This window comes from Zingiber officinale, chromosome 4B (genome assembly GCF_018446385.1).
Source record: "Zingiber officinale cultivar Zhangliang chromosome 4B, Zo_v1.1, whole genome shotgun sequence".
NCBI lineage: Eukaryota > Viridiplantae > Streptophyta > Magnoliopsida > Zingiberales > Zingiberaceae > Zingiber > Zingiber officinale.
In genome coordinates this window covers 132,805,827-132,822,296 of record NC_055993.1, presented here as the reverse complement: position 1 = coordinate 132,822,296, position 16,470 = coordinate 132,805,827, and positions in this window count along the sequence as shown.

Genomic DNA, 16,470 nt, shown 5'->3' with positions numbered 1-16,470 from the left:
CACCGCGAAAAAAGTTGATTTATAATTTGATAGTACTAAATTCAGATATATAAAGTTAATTTTGTAAATCTTAAACTATTGTGTTGTGAAAAAGTAATTAAATTGTTATAAATCTTAAATTAAGATGTGTACAATTAATTTTATAAATCTTAAACTGTGTTTTGTTAATTTTGTGTACAACTAATGTGACCATTTATTTTAAGCTGTTATGAAAAGTAATTAAAGATAACTATTTTAAACTGTTGTCAAACACCCACTCTTTATATGGATCACCTATCACATTCTGACAACACCCACTCTTTATATGGATCATCTATCACATTCTTCTATAATTTGAGATTGAATGAAAGATAAGTGATCATTGTTGGTACCCCAAAGTTGTTTTGATGTGATCAAATAAGTTAAGTTAGGTCCTATTATGTTTAACCCTGTGTCTAAGTGTGCAGAAACTTAGGAGTACAGGATGTCGAGCAAAAGACGCAGCTAGCGAAAAGGACGACACGGGAGAGAGCCGACATGCTCGGTGCATCTGAGGAACGAGGTGCTGCGGAAGAGTACACAGGCGGACGAGAAGGGAGCTTACGGTGTTTCCGAGGGACGAGAAGCCGGAGCGGAAGATTGTTCGAGGAGCAAAAGACGCAGCTGTCTGAGGGACGAAAAGCTGTGTAAGAGTACGTTGGCGGACGAGAAGGAAGCAAGTAGCAATTCCGAGGGACAAGAAGCCGGAGCGGAAGTTTGCTCGAGAAGGTCGAAAGTTGGGTTTAGGTGAGCCCTATTCCGGATGGTCGAAATTACCTAAGCGAGCGAAGCCGGAACGGAAGATTCGGACCAATGCGAGCAGAACTGGAGCAGGGGACCGAGACCAAAATCAACAAAAGTTGATTTTTGGCCCCGGGGCGCCCGGACCAGACCAGGGCGCTCGGAACCCGATTCTTAGTCATTTCGATATGGCATTTGAATGTTGCGTCGGGGATAGAATTCTCTCCCATTCAGGCGCCTGGAATCCTTACAGGCACCTCGAGCAGGGCTATATAAGCAACCATGCTCTTAGAAGCTAACAAGAACAAGAAATATTCAAGCAATACTTGTAGAGGCTTTCATTTCTGTTTAGCTTCATCTATTCTGTGCTTTCATTGTTGTAAAGAGACTTCTCCGACTGAAGGAGAAATTAGTACGACTTCACTGTCTTAGATTAACAACCTTCCCGATTGTAATCAAGTAAATCCGTGTGTCTCTATCTTTTAGTCCTTTTTATTATTCTTATTATTCTAATTAAGTTATAAGTCAAGAAAGGATTTTTTTGCTTTATTTGTGCAGGGGCTATTGATTCTCCTCTAGCCGACCGCCAAGGGTTCTAATAAGTGGTATCAGAGCCAGGTTACTTCAAGAGGACTAACCGTCAAACGAAGCACACGAGATGGCCAGACCAAGCATCTACCCACCAAGGTTCGAGGGAGAGTTTACGAGCTAGAAAAAGAGAATAGAGGTATTTTTTAAAACTGATTTTGAATTGCTTTTAATAATGAAGTTCTGTTTTTTAGCACCTAAAGGTAAGGAAGAATACCAGTAGACGAAGAAGGAGCAGGCCGACTTCGTGGCAAACGGCAAAGCAGAGTTTCATTTGTTGAGTGTCCTACCGTCACAAGAAGTCAATCGGATCAGAGCTTACGAGTCCACCGAGGAGCTCTGAGAAAATTTCTTGGAACTTCACAAAGGAATCTCGGAGGTGAAACTTACAAAACGGGACTTACTTCGTAACCAGATCAACAACCTCCTATCTTTTTCCATAATATGCCAACTTAAAGAAAATCATAAGAATTATGGATTCATTGGTTATTCCAAACTATAAACTATTCTACGATCAGACAAACATGTTGAATAAATTAATACATGAAAACATATCGGTCTTATTTTTTGTTTCTTACTCCAAACCCTAAATTGCAAGACTTTGGGTTATTACTGTTTTCTTCAAGAAGGGTCGCTGCCTTCGCCGTACATGCATCCAGCTCGCGCGATCCACTCTTGTCGCCTCTGCTGCGACCATTGCTACAGTGCTTTCGGACGGTAGCTACCACGACCACTAGAGTTTGGACCCGTGCGCAATGAAGTCAGTGGCCACTCGAGTCTGTCATGCATATGTCGAATTCGAGTGACCACAAGTGCGATCCATTCCCCGTGGCAGCGGGCGGCGACCACACCAGTGGTCGTAGCAGTGGTCACACAACGCGATTGTGCCGACGGATGTGACAAGTGCTGCACGAGGTACTCTTAACAGTAATCGACAGTGGGTGATGGAGAAAAAAATAGAGATGCAGATGGTAGAGAGGGGAAAAAATAGAGATACAATAGGTGATCATTCGATTAATTCAGTCCATAAATTAATTAAATTAATCAAAAACTAATTTAATATTGACTAACAAATTAACGAAATCAAATTAAAAATTAATTATTTCGATTAACACCGAACTTATTTAAAAAATAATAATAAAAGTTATATAAAATTAATAAGAATTAACTGAATGCGCACCCAGATAATTTTGATTAAAACTAATTAGTTGATAATATCGAATGCTGTGCAAAGATAAACGAAGAGATTAAAATTAATAAATTAAAGAATAAAGTTTTAAATTATTTTAGATATTTTGTTTTATTAAATAAAATACAATTTATAATTACAATATTTTTTTTTAATTTATATAAATTTAAAATGGAATATTTTCTGTTTAAATTTTTTTAAAACAGATTTTTTAACAAATATAATTTTGTTTAAGATTCTGTCTATATTTATTTTTTATATTTATTTTTTAATAAAAATTTATTTATAAATTCATCTATTCATTTTAAATTCGGTCTTAAATCTTATTTCATATATTATATTTTATTTAACTGAACATATTAGTAATTATATAGTAAATCTATTTCTAATTTATTAAAATTTAAAATAAATTTTAATTCTGCATTTATAAAGTTCTATTTTCTCGTTACTTAAAGAGTCTCGTGCAGATATAAACTTCAGAATATTGTCACTTAAAAACTGGGAAAACATTTTTTTTCCATTTTTTTTCTTTCCATTAATTATTTCCCACAAAGTCATGAATTGACTTTAACTTGTATGACCTGCTTGGGAGAAAGTTAACTTTGTAAATTACAAGGAAAAACATTTAGTGAATGTCAAATATTGAGCTTATAAATTTAGACCCTACACACTTCTCATTCTCCCAAAACTAGTTTATTCCGGTCAAAATTTAGGAGTCAATTCAAATTGAAGAAGAAGTCAAAGTCAATCTTATTCTCATGGCTTACTTCTAAATTGAGACCCAACGGGATCATGACGGAGCCAATCTGAATGATTTATCTGGGTTATGAGCCTTGAGCGCTGATGTCAATATCGTTATCCTACGATAGCCTTCTCTTTCTATCGATGTTGATATCATCACCTGAGCTAGCCTCCTCTTTCCGTCGATGTCGACTTGGGCTAGCCTTTTCTTTCCCTTGCTTTTTCCTTCCTCCCACATAAATCTCTTTCTCACCCCCTTTTGGCCCTCCCGGCTACAACTTAGGTAGCCACAAACTTGGTTCCGCCCTTGGATGAGATAGTGATTATCCTATAAATTATATTGAATCAATTGATTAAATTGTGAACGTCAGAAATAATATTTTAAAATTTATTGATTCGAAAGAATATCAAGAAGTAGGAAAATATTTATTGATTCGAAAGAATATCAAGAAGTAGGAAAATAAATGACACTGCTGAAAATATTATTAATTCAAAAATTTCTTCTAACATCAATTAACAAACATTTATATAGACCCAAAATCTTAAATTGCAATATCCTAAAAACTAAAAAAATATGAGAAATTACTAAAATTAATAATTTATCAAAAAAATAAAAAAAATCCAATGAATCCTCTTGCATCAGTCATCTCGGGATGAAAAAACTCATTCTCAAATTTAAAGTAGTGTTAGGTAGTAGCCTATGAGGAAGACCATCTGACATCAACTCGATAAAATTTACTAGCAATTACTAAACTTTGGGAATCGTCGTTGATCTGCCGACGAGCACAACTTCATGGATCCATATTCGCATCCCTCAAATACTTCTCCACCGACTCCATGTATTTCTTGAATGAATCCATGTTAAGCTCCTCAAATCGAGCTCAGGTGATCGTGGTGTAAGAGCCATGAACTCGTAGGGCTTCTTGATAAGTCATTGATACATCGTTTCTCAAGATATTTCAACTGATCCTCCTTGAGGGAAAGAGTTATCTTTGTTCCTCTTCTGAGATTCTTAACAAGAATATATATCATGAGTTTTGCTTTCATGCTGAATAGAAAGTTTGTCGGCACTCCTGAAGTTAAATGCAATTGCAAGAGCATGATAACAGATCTTGGTTTAAATATGATCAGGACCGAAGCCATTCATTCTTTTTCAATGCTTCATGCAAATACCGTAGTGCAGATTGCATTTTCCCAATATCCTGGTACATCATAGCAACATTTATGAAGATTGATGCAACACCATCAATATCCATTGGAGTTAGCGGGAAAGAAAATAAAGATTGATCATGATGCACAACACTCATCAGACACCAGAGTACTTGCATCATGCTGAGAAGATAGGTGGATTATCCTCCACCAAGAACAAGTCCTCTTCAAGCTCTAAACTAAACTGGGAAGCAGTTCCATCACCAAATAAATGTTTCATCCAATCCAAATCGTAACATGGAATATCCTGTGCCATCCATAGGATATATTTTGCATACTATCCTGTGCCATCTATAGTAACATGGAATAGCAGAATCTGGTAGTTCAAAATCATCCAGATGAAAAGTCTTTGGCAAAGTAATGGAATGATAAGGTGCAATAGATTCTTCCAGAGGAAGATCGACTACAGTTGATCGGAATGGCTGTTTTACCTTGAGAAAAGCTTCGCTACAATCATGGAATAGATAGTTCAGAATATATTCTCACAACACCTAGAAGGAGAGATGGCTTGATAGGTGAAGTGCAATGGCAATTTCAGGGGAGAGTATAGAATCACTTTCAAATTTGGATTCTTCATTGTCATCGTCATCGCCATCTTCTTCCAAAACATCTTCATCAAATTCGTCATCATCCATTTCATCATCATCATAAATTAGATCATCAACTATTTCAATTTTATCATCCACATCTTAATTCCTTATAATAAAAAATTTCATCCAACTTATCAAACCAATCAAAGACTTTCTTAGTCCGCAAAAACTCGAGAATTGAAGTTCAATTGGAACCCTGAGATCTACGTACAATTCATCTGGACCATGGTTATGGCGATTGTTATAGGGTTTTGCAAAAGTGGAATCTAAATTAAAATAAGAGAACTTACGACTTTTATGATCTTGCGCTGCTAGACGCTGAGACAACTTTGCAACTTATTTCAGTAGATCTTCAAGCATTCTGTTTTGGGTGGTACGATCACGGTGTGAGACTTTCTCAATCGGAACGTGCTTGTCACGACCACAACTACGATAACCATCCATGCGATCTAAAGCTCTTATACCAACTGACACCGAGTGGGATAACAATTATCCTACTGGTTGCATTGAATTTGTTGGTTAGACTCTGAACCGGAAATAATATTATAAAATCTGAATATGAGAAATAAATGCTATTGTCAAAAATATTATTAATCCAAATACTTCTTCTAATATCAACTAACAAAATTTAGACTCAAAATCCTAAATTCTAAGACTCTAAATATAAAAAAAAATCCAAAAATAGTAAAAATAATAAATTACTAAAAAACCCTCCTATATCATAAATCAAACACTCTGGTTTAGGGTAATAGGAGTGGGGAATGGGAATGAGAATCATTGATTCCCATTGTTAATGTTTGGATTATAGGAATAGGAATACAAATAAGGGAATGAATCCTTGAAATTGGGTAATGACTCATTCCCATGTACCTCCCCTTCAATGAGCCATTACCCTATTTTCATCAATCAAAATATTCCCTTATTCCAAAAATACCCTTGACTTAAAACTAAAATTTTCTCCATTAATATCAAATATCAAAATATATTTATTTATTTTTTCTTTCATATCACTTATCTCTCCTTATTCTCTCTCATTATATTTTCTCTCTCATCATAGTTTATCTCTCATCATTTTATCACACACTTTCTCTCTCCTTAATCTCTCCTATCACACTCTCTTTCCTTTTTTTTTTCTCATTACATTTTCTCTCTCATCATACTTTCTCTCTTCTCAATCTCTTCCATCGCACTTTCTTCCTTCTTTTGTTCCTCATCACACTTTCTCTCTCATCACACTTTCTCTCTCCTCAATCTCTCCCATCACACTCTCTTTTTTCTCATCAAACTTTCTCTCTCATCATACATTCTCTCTCCTCAATATCTCTTATCACACTTCCTCCTTTTTTCCTCAACACACTTTCTCTCCAATCTCTCTTATCACACTTACTCCTTTTTTCCTCAACACACTTTCTCTCTCATCATACTTTCTCTCTCCTCAATCTCTCCCATCACACTCTCTCTCATCATTTTTTCTCACTATATTTTCTCTCTCTTCATCCTCTCCTATCATACTTTCTCTCACATCATATTGTCTCTCATCATGCTCTCTCCAATCACACTCTTTTTTTTCATTTTCTCTCATCACACTTTCTCTCTCTTCATTCTTTCTTATCACACTTTCTCTCTCATAATACTTTCTCTCTCATAATTCTCTTTCATCATATTTTTCTCTCACATTCATCTTTCTCTCACATCTAATTTTTTTCTCTTATTTTCCTTTAAGGGTAAAAAAGGAAACTTTGATTTATTCCGATAGAAGATATACAACTAACCAAACATTGCTTTTAAGAGTGATATTCATGCTTATACCCATTCCCATTCCACAATACAATGATTCCCATTCCGATTCCTATTCCTACGAAAGAACCAAACGCCCCCTCAGACTTATCCGCACTATAATTATTCACCAAATAAGCTCAATATATTTTTATAAGAAAAATATTGAGAATTTTATTAGAATATATTTGAACGTAATTATATAAATCCAGTAGCGTTCAAAACCCAACCATCCGCGTGTGGAATGAGTGTAACGTCAACCACACATGAAATTGGAGCCCTTCCCCTAAGCATGCATGACTTGGTATTAACTCATGCATGCATGCACGCTCTGTATAACCCTCCCCCTCGTTGCTCCGGCCACCTTCGTTCCAATGGTCTGTAGGGGTAGGATCGAATCATCTCGTTCCAAACCAAACCATCCATGTGTGGAATGAGTCAATGAGTCTAACGTCAAACAACAAATGAAATTGGAGCCCTTCCCCTACGCATGCATATATGACTTGGTAATAACTCATGCATGCACGCTCTATATAACCTCTTCCTCCTCGCTCCGGCCAGCTTCGTTCCAAACCAAAATCCACGATCAGTAATGGCGGAGACGGGTCTATCACTAACGTGCTCATGGGCGGAACTAAAAAATTTGTTTGAGGGACTGAATTGCACGTATAGTCTTTTTTTTTTTGCTAAATAAATATAATTAATAGTTAAAGTTTTACATTAATAACAATAAAAATATATGAAAAACACAATTATCTCGGTTTGGGTCATTTGGGTCTTATGGTTAGAGGGACCCACGACTAAATAAATGGAGGAGGGGAGGATTCTTTTGTCTTTGTTTGACTTGGGTCACTTATCCGTTTTGATTGACCGACTATTTTTTTAAAAAAAATCCTTTAGTGAAATGATGATGTTCCACTAAAGATTTCTTAACAAAAGTAAAATGGCACCGTTTTTATCAAAACGGTGTCGTTTTACTAAAGAAAAAAAAAAGTAATTGAGTTGCGTTGTGCGATGCAATCTTCTTCTCTAGTAAACTTGTTGTCGGAGATTGAACCGTGCGACCCATGCTGTCGTAGGCTAGGCGTGAGCCGCAACTAGGGGCTACAAAAGCAGCCCCCCATCGCAGGCCACAAGGAGGGCTCCACTACACAACCCATGACAGGAGGCGCCTCCTATTAGGAGGCATACACTGCGGTTATATAGAGGCTCCCTTCCATAGTCGACTGGGGGAGACATGCAGATGGACTACTGGAGCAGCATGCTAGATGGGATGTAGGCCACCAGAAGGAGCACTGCGACATCATGGATGAAGCTTTACCATATATTAACATTGAGTGAGTGTAGTGTGACTAGTGAGGACTGAGGAGAGCTGAGAGGTTTGATAACAATGGATGGAATTATGTAGTAGAACATAAGAGGGACTGCTTGAGATGAGAGTGATGTATAAGAGGGGAGGCCACAATGGAGGGAGTCATGCAGTAGTGTGTGAGAATTGTATGTGGGAGAGATTACATGAGGTGATGGTGATGTATAGATAAATAGATCCACTTAGAATGATCTATCTAGTGCACAGTAAATAACTTACGGTAAAGACATCAAATCCATTTATAACTAGAACTTTGCCAAAAAGCCCAAGAGGGTAAATAAACTCACCATATATAAAAGTTTATCTAGTCCGCAGCAAATGACTCGTGGTAAGGACATCACAAATCTATTTATGCTTGGGGCTTTGCCAAAATGCCCATGAGGGTGCATAGGCTCACCACAAAGGCCTATCTAGTCCGCAGTAAATGGCTCGTGGTAAAGACATATCAAATTCTTTGACAATTGGTCACTTGTTAAATGTGACTTCATGGGATTTAGAGACGATACCAGACGGTCCTACACTCATGGCATAGGAGGAGGTTGATCAAGATGACTTGGACCCAGCGGTGGTTCACAGATATATGATAGAGCCCATGACATGGAGGGTGCAACGACACCCAAGGATAGAGGATGCAGAACAAAGTATAGACAGTGATGATGATGAGACACATGCAGTGTGGTCAGAGATCATGGGCGGTACTAATTGATACCTCAGCTTCGGTACACTGTACGGAGGATAAGTAGGTAGCCATCATGCATCGCAGAGAGAGAGCGAGAGATGGTACATGAGTCAACACATGTACGCTACCATGGCTCCACTTCAAGATCTAATAGTTCGTCAGACATAATATAAGGGGCTTTGTGGTTATTTTATATGGTTGTGCATATTTTGATGATATATATTTACCTTTTCATAAAAACAATACAAAAGTAGCCCCCACATGACTACTGGCGACAACCGGGTTGGGGGAGGCTGAAGCCTCCCTCAGCCTCCCTTGTGCGTTTGCCACTAGTTGTGTTATTTGTTCTGTTGATGCTGGTGGTGAGCTTGCAGTTATGGCAGGGCAAAGTGGTGGTCGTGGTGGTGGTGTGGTTGGTGATGGGGGAGGAGCAGGGGTGGCAGGTTCAACACGACCAATGGCGGAGCCAATTGTGTTGGTTACTTGAGCTTTAGATCGGGCCACTACAAGAAAAAAGTCAAACAACAACGATTTTTCACCGTTGTCGTAGGCCATTTTGAACTGTTGTTAAAGGCCGTGTTGTTAAAAGGGGTGGCAAAAGACAACAGTTTTTAACTGTTGTCTTTGAAGGCAAAGACAACATTTTTTACAACGGTGAAAAACTGTTGTCTTTTCCTTCAAAGACAATAATTTTTCACCGTTGTCTTTGAGCGTCTACCTTTAATAACAGGGTCTTCAACAACAGTTTTAAACAATCTACGACAACGGTGAAAAACCGTTGTCTTTTTTAGAAAAAAAATAAAAAAAATTAATACACAATTTTCCAATATTATAAATCATTCAAAATACTAAATTTCAAAATAAAATTTAATATACAATTTTCTAACATTCAAAAATAATATTTATAACATTCTGAAGAAATTTCATAAGCAACCAACAAAATTTCATAAGCAACCAACAAAATGATAACACTATTAAAACAAAAGTAGAACAATATAACACAAGATTTTCTACTTAGATGTCGGTGAAGAGGAGGGATTGCAGCTCCTAGTGCTCCTTAATTTGTTAAAGTCTCTTCATTTTTTTAGCTTGTCGGCATTCTTCCCAATACTCTTGAGGACACCTAAAAAGAGCAGAATGAAATTATACAATCCTGTGCACAAGAACTATGTAATTCTAAGTGGTGGATCATGTCTGTCACAAGTTCGCCACTAATTTTTTTGACCATTATGCACAGATTGTAGACAAGCATGAAAATAAGCAGAACCATAAATATAAGCGAATAAAGGATACCTTTCAATCTTCGAAATCTTCTTTTCTGGTTGGCCCGTCTCCTTTTCCTCTCTTCTTTTGTTAACTCTGCCTCTTCTTTGATGTTTCCTTTTCCATGAAAAATCTCCTCAGGGGCAAGCATAGCCGCATCTGAGACGACCAATGGAGCAACCTGCAAAACCATTGTATTTCAGTGACTCGAAACTGTTTTTACCATAAACTAAAAGACAACTCCAAAAGATATTTTTACCTCTTCCATTGCTAGAGCAGGTACATTGACTTGTATAGACATATCCTCAATAACCTACATCATAACTTATGGTCAATCAAGAAATAAATACTAAAAGAATTAAACACTTGATAAGCTTTATTGCTAACCGGCTTTGTAAACGAAAGTCCAAGAATAAAAGGTTGTAAAGATAATTACTTAACACTTCTATTAGATAAAAAAATAGAAATTAATTCCATAAGTTTGCCTAAACATAATGCTAGAGCACCGAGAAATGCACTTCCTAAATGTTGTTAAATTGTAAAATGAGTGATTTTAGCAAATAAACCTACTCCTGACAAACTATATGTATTATCACACATTTTCAGTAAAAATCTTACAACAACTAGCACATTTAATTGCTCTGCTTGCACTATTGTACAGTCACAAAGAATATTCTTCATCAGGCTGAAATCTAACTTTAGAATATCTTAATCATTTTAGTAAGGACTGAAGAGTGAAGAGCATTAGTTGATCATTAGTTGTTTTTGTTGTGTCCAAAAACAATTGGACCAATCACACTGCAAAAATTGTTGTAGAATTTAATATTCATTGGCGTGCTTAGCCATTCAAGGACTTTAATGTTCCATGTTCATACAATAAAAACTTCTGGCATGATGAAATCAAATGTAAAGCAACAGTATCTTTATGCCCTTCACAAGCCTAAAGCAACAAACAAGCAAACATATCATCCTTTGGCGCATACTCCATCTTACATTTTATAAGTATAAAGTTGGCAAATTAAGATATGACATACAACGATTGTACACACCAGAAGCTCTACTGATCTGACTAATCATGTCCACTTTATCAGCATCTCTACATGATGATGCATTTAATTAAATTCCAGATTCCACCCTAGTTCAGTAAATATTCTGAAACTTCCTACGTCTACATTATAAATTTTTCTTTCAACATTATAAGAATACTTTATAAATCTAACAACAGATACTTGGAGTAACTTGCACCAAAATACCACTGATTGTGATCAACAAGAATTCTGACAATAGCAGAAGCTTCAACAAATAAATGTTTATATCAGTTAGAAAATACTAGCGCCCTGCTGGATAAAAGTTTCAACAAGGAAAAGGGACATGGAAACACTAGACAGTGGATGCTATTATAAACACAATGTTCCAGATTGGGCCAATAGAAATTATATTAAGAAGATGGCAGTAACTTACATAATGTCTGTCTTCTGAATGTTGAGAATTCAGAGGTTCACAAAACTAGTAATCGTATTAGATAGCTCTCCTTGACATGGCAATGAAATAAGGAAACATTGGTGTATCAATTTACAAGGGAATATTAATGAAGATAATCTAAAATTTCCTTCATTCACATCTAAAACTAGTCTGCTATTGTTATGAATTCAAATAGCATTAAATGTCATCACTCTGAGAGAAATAGCATAACATATCAAACCACGCAAAATTCCTTCTGTCAAACAACCAAACAATATTAAGATGCAATATTAAATGAACCAGGTTTGTACCAAATTCTAACTCAATGTATGAAATTGAACTCACAGTAACTTGCAGCTCACGACTTACCTTCATTTAATACCTGAGCTTGATAATAAATAGATTAATAGCATTCAGCTGAATACATTGCAACATATCAAGTTTCTTTCGTGGAAAATGTTGAGTAAGGATGGAATATGTTGAACTGATGCCAATTTACGAGTTATGTCCTTTTTATAAAATTAAAAAAAATGGAAAATATTCAACTGAACCTCATTGAGTTATGTCCTTTCATGAAAACATTAATTATCCACCCAAATCAAGATAAAAATCCTGTAGAAACAAGTGCAAAAATGCGAAAAGATCAAACCTTTTTGCAAATCCACGATCTGCAACATTGCGATTACAAAGTGGGCAAGTGATGCTTGATTTAAACCAGTGGCTTCCACCAGTAGTCTACGAATCCCTAACACAGAAGAAGTCAAAGAGGGATAGTAGTTCAACTTCAAAGTAAAATGTGTAGAATTCTTCTACCAATTTAATAGAGCTAGCCATAACCAAAGACTTCGTTGCCATTGTAAATAGTCTCCGACGCTGTGAAATGTATTATGTTGATTTAAATGACACCGACTGCTTGCTCCCCGTCATTCCCCGCTGTTGGAGCGACGACTTCCGCGTAGTCTAGGAAGTCCGAAGTGAATCTGAAAAGATGACTGCTTTTAACAACGCTAGAATCATCAATAAGAAACAACTTAAACAAATAATCAAACTCCAGATGGTTCGGAGATGCCAATTCCATCGTAGTGAATGATTCCAAAAACCCTAACAAACGAGATTACAACCCCAAAAACAAAGACATTAGAGAATAGGGAGAAATCAGGATCAAATGAGACATCAATCCACTGCAAGAAAAGCTTCATCCAAACCTTAAAAGTACATAATCGGGAGGGGGAACTTGATATCTCGGGCTTCCCTCTTCCTTGCTTGCTGTAGAGAGAGAAGAAACCTTACTGGTATAGAGAGGAAAGAAAGAAGGTGGTGCTGTGGAGAGGGAAGAACCCTTGTTGCCGTGGATAGGAAAGAAAGAAGGCGGCGTTATAGAGACAGAAAAGGGCGGTGAGGAAGGAGGCAGCGAAGAGGGTGGTGAGGAGGGAGGAGGCGAAGAGGGCGGTGAGGAGGGAGGCGGCGAAGAAGGCGATGAAGAGGGTGGTGAGGAGGGAGGCGACGAAGAGGGCAGTGAGGAGGAGTCGGCGAAGAGTAGGGTTTTGGGAAAGAGACAGAAAAAAACAAGGCGTAAAACAGACAAATGACGAAGGAGAAAAAGTGGCGAAAGAAAAAACAATTGCATTTAACAACACTTAATAGACAACGATTTTTAAAAACCGTTGTCGTAATCCCAAAAAAGCGCATATAGACAACAGTTTTAAAAAACTATTGTCGTACCCTTTAAAAATCGTTGTTGTATCCCCAAAAAAACATAAATAGACAACAGTTTTTAAAAACCTTTGTCATAGGCAAAAAAAATTACTAAAAGACAACAGTTTTTTTTAAAACCGTTGTTAAAAGGCAAAAAGACAACGGTTTGGTATAAAACCGTTGTCGTTTGAGTGTTGTTGAATGACGTTTTTCTTGTAGTGGGCCCATTTTTTTTTAACATGCAATGACAAGGTATCCCAACTAACAATCGGGTTCCACTCCCACATGGACTTTCAGCCCTAGTATATCAGTCAGTCGATATTAGCTCGGGTAGATTTTATTTCTTGGCTTCGTGACGCCGGACGGGATAGTGATTATCCGATAGGTTATTAAATTCGTTGATTCACACATGAATATCGAAAACAATCTTCTACAACTTGTTGATTCTAAAAGGAATACCAGGAAATAGTAACATAATTACAGAACTGTCAAAAATATTATTAAACAAAAAAACTTCTTTCTAAACATCTACTAAACATATGCTTACAATCCTAACTCTAAGATGCAAAGGAAATAAATCTTAATAAAAAGATAAAAGACTTACTATCCTAAAATTCTGAGACAATCTTAGAATCCAAAAATATTAAAGTTAGACATTACCAAAAAATACCTAAAATACCAAAAATATAAAAAAATAATTTACTAAAAGTAATAAAAAAAGAATCCAACGAATCCTCTTGCATCAGTCACCCCGAGTTGAAAAGAACTTGTCCTCAAGTTCTGAGTAGTGCCAAGTGGTAGCCCAGGAGGAAGATCTTTTGGCGTCAACTCTGCAAAATCTATTAGCAGCTGCAGGACTTTGGGAATCCTTGTCAATCCGCTGATGAGCACGACATCGTGGACCTTGCTCTTGTCCATCTCCGTGTCCCTCAAGCATTTCTCCACCAACTCCATAATGACAAAAAAGAAAATAGTTATGAAAAATAATCTCAAATTGATTTTAATCAATCGAGATTTATCATATTTGACATCGTAATACAGCAAAAAATAATATTTTTAAATTTATTGTATTCACTGTTATGATTAATTCAATGTCATATTTAATATTTTTATTATTAGTTAGACAATTTGTATAAGTAAATCCTTTGGCTTTATTAATAAGATCATCTAAAAATAATTATTCTCTATTTTCTTCGTATTTATTTCATGGTATCAAAGCCATGATAATTTGTTTCGTGCTATCAAAGCCATGATACTCAATTTCTTCCATCCATCACTCTTCTTCTAATCCTTCTTCTCTTTGTTATTTGTTGTTTTTTTTAATTTTTTTGCCCGTCACATTTTGTAACTATTTTTCTTTGATTTCTATTTTTTCCCCTCATCTTTTCCACCCCACAACAACTTCTCTTTCCTCCATTTTTTTACCCTTTTGTCATTTTCTGCTTCTCACAGGAAACAAGGAGCACTCCCTTTTGCCTTCCGCTGTCATCCAAAGGCCGCCACCACTGACCTCTTCGCCACTGGAAAAGCTGCTACTGTCAGACTTCTCTGGAGCCACAGCCGCTGACCACAAGGTAGAAGTTCTTCCTTGTGACATAGTCACAACAGCTACCCTCCAGAGCTTGTTGCTATCACTTGGTTTTATTTTTTCCGTTACTAGCCAAGGGTGTTGGAGTAATCCCAATGATCCGTGCGACCATGTGTTTTAATGTTTGGGCAAAGAGTTTAAATTAGGATTACCCTCGTTATTTGATGTGTGTATGTGAGTGTGCAGGTTTGCAAGATACACATATGACTCAGCTTGATGACTTTGGATCCGGTGAAGGATGGAACATCCGATGGACCGTGGACAAGGCAACAAAGAGAAGGGTCGAGGGAAGCGACTTTGAGACATATGCGAAGGATGACATTGGGGACGAGCCACGGGCTTGAATGCATCTGAGGGACGAGAGCCAAAGGAAGTAGGTTTGAAAGCAAGAGGTCAAGGCTGCAAAGAAGAGTCAAGGGAATCGTGAGGGTTCGAGTGTGAGAGAAATGTACTCAGGATGGGAAACCCTAGGTTTAGGGTTGTACCAATTGAGTGGTACTGGGATCAGTCGACTGGTGGTGATCACAGATAGGTTTTGTGCCCGAAAAGGCTAAGATCAATCGACTGGTAGAGAGTCGTTGGGTTGACATCAGTCGACTGGTGCAAGGACAAGTCGACTAGTAACGAAAAATAGCAGGGTAGTTTTCTTCCAAGCTCTATAAGAAGGAGCTTGGGATGATCGGCCAAGGTGACGAAATTAGACTTGGTTAAAGCCTAATTAGTAGTCACCAAACTCCTCAAGGTTCTCTTGTATCCAAGTGTTCTTGGTTGGTGTTGTGTTGAGGTTTCTCCACCCACAAGGAGTTACTTGAGTAGTCGGAGTTTGCCGGGGCTAATCCACCGAAGGATCGTGATCGTCCACCTCTAGGACAACCGTGGAGTAGGAGCCCTAATCTCCGAATCACGTTACATTGATGTGCATTGGTTTGATTGTTCTCTTTCATTGTCTTTAGCTTTCGTATTCATATTAGTATTTGTATTTCTGCTTGTGCACTAATGAATACATAGAAAGCAAGTAATTGGGGGCGTCGTTCATTCAACCACCCTTCTAGCCGGCCGCAGTATCCCCAACAAGTGGTATCAGAACGAGGCTGCTCTTCGTCAGACTAACTGTCGAGGAAGCTAAGAAGATGACCAGCTTGATTGATCCACCGAAGTATGAAGGAGGAAACTTATGGGACATCACCTTTTGGATGGTGAAGATGAAGAGCTTCTTTGAGACGGATTGGGACACAATGATAGTGGTGGAAGAGCCATTTGAAGTCCCAAATGACAAGAAAGGGAAGAAGCTCCGACCACGATATTGGACGGAGGAGCAAACCTCACGATTGAAGGCAAATGATAAGGTAATATTAATTTTAATTGATATGTTGCCTTCTAATGTGATGAGTTGTGTAGGTGAGTACAAGAATGCCCATGAGTTGTGGATCAAGGTAAAGAAGGTTTTAGGAGAATATCTCATGCCTACAAAAAGAAAATCCGAAGAAAAGGATGAAGTCGCTCAAGTTGAGGAGGAGTCAATGGAAGTTGAGTCATGCTTAACATCCGAGGAGGAGAAGGATA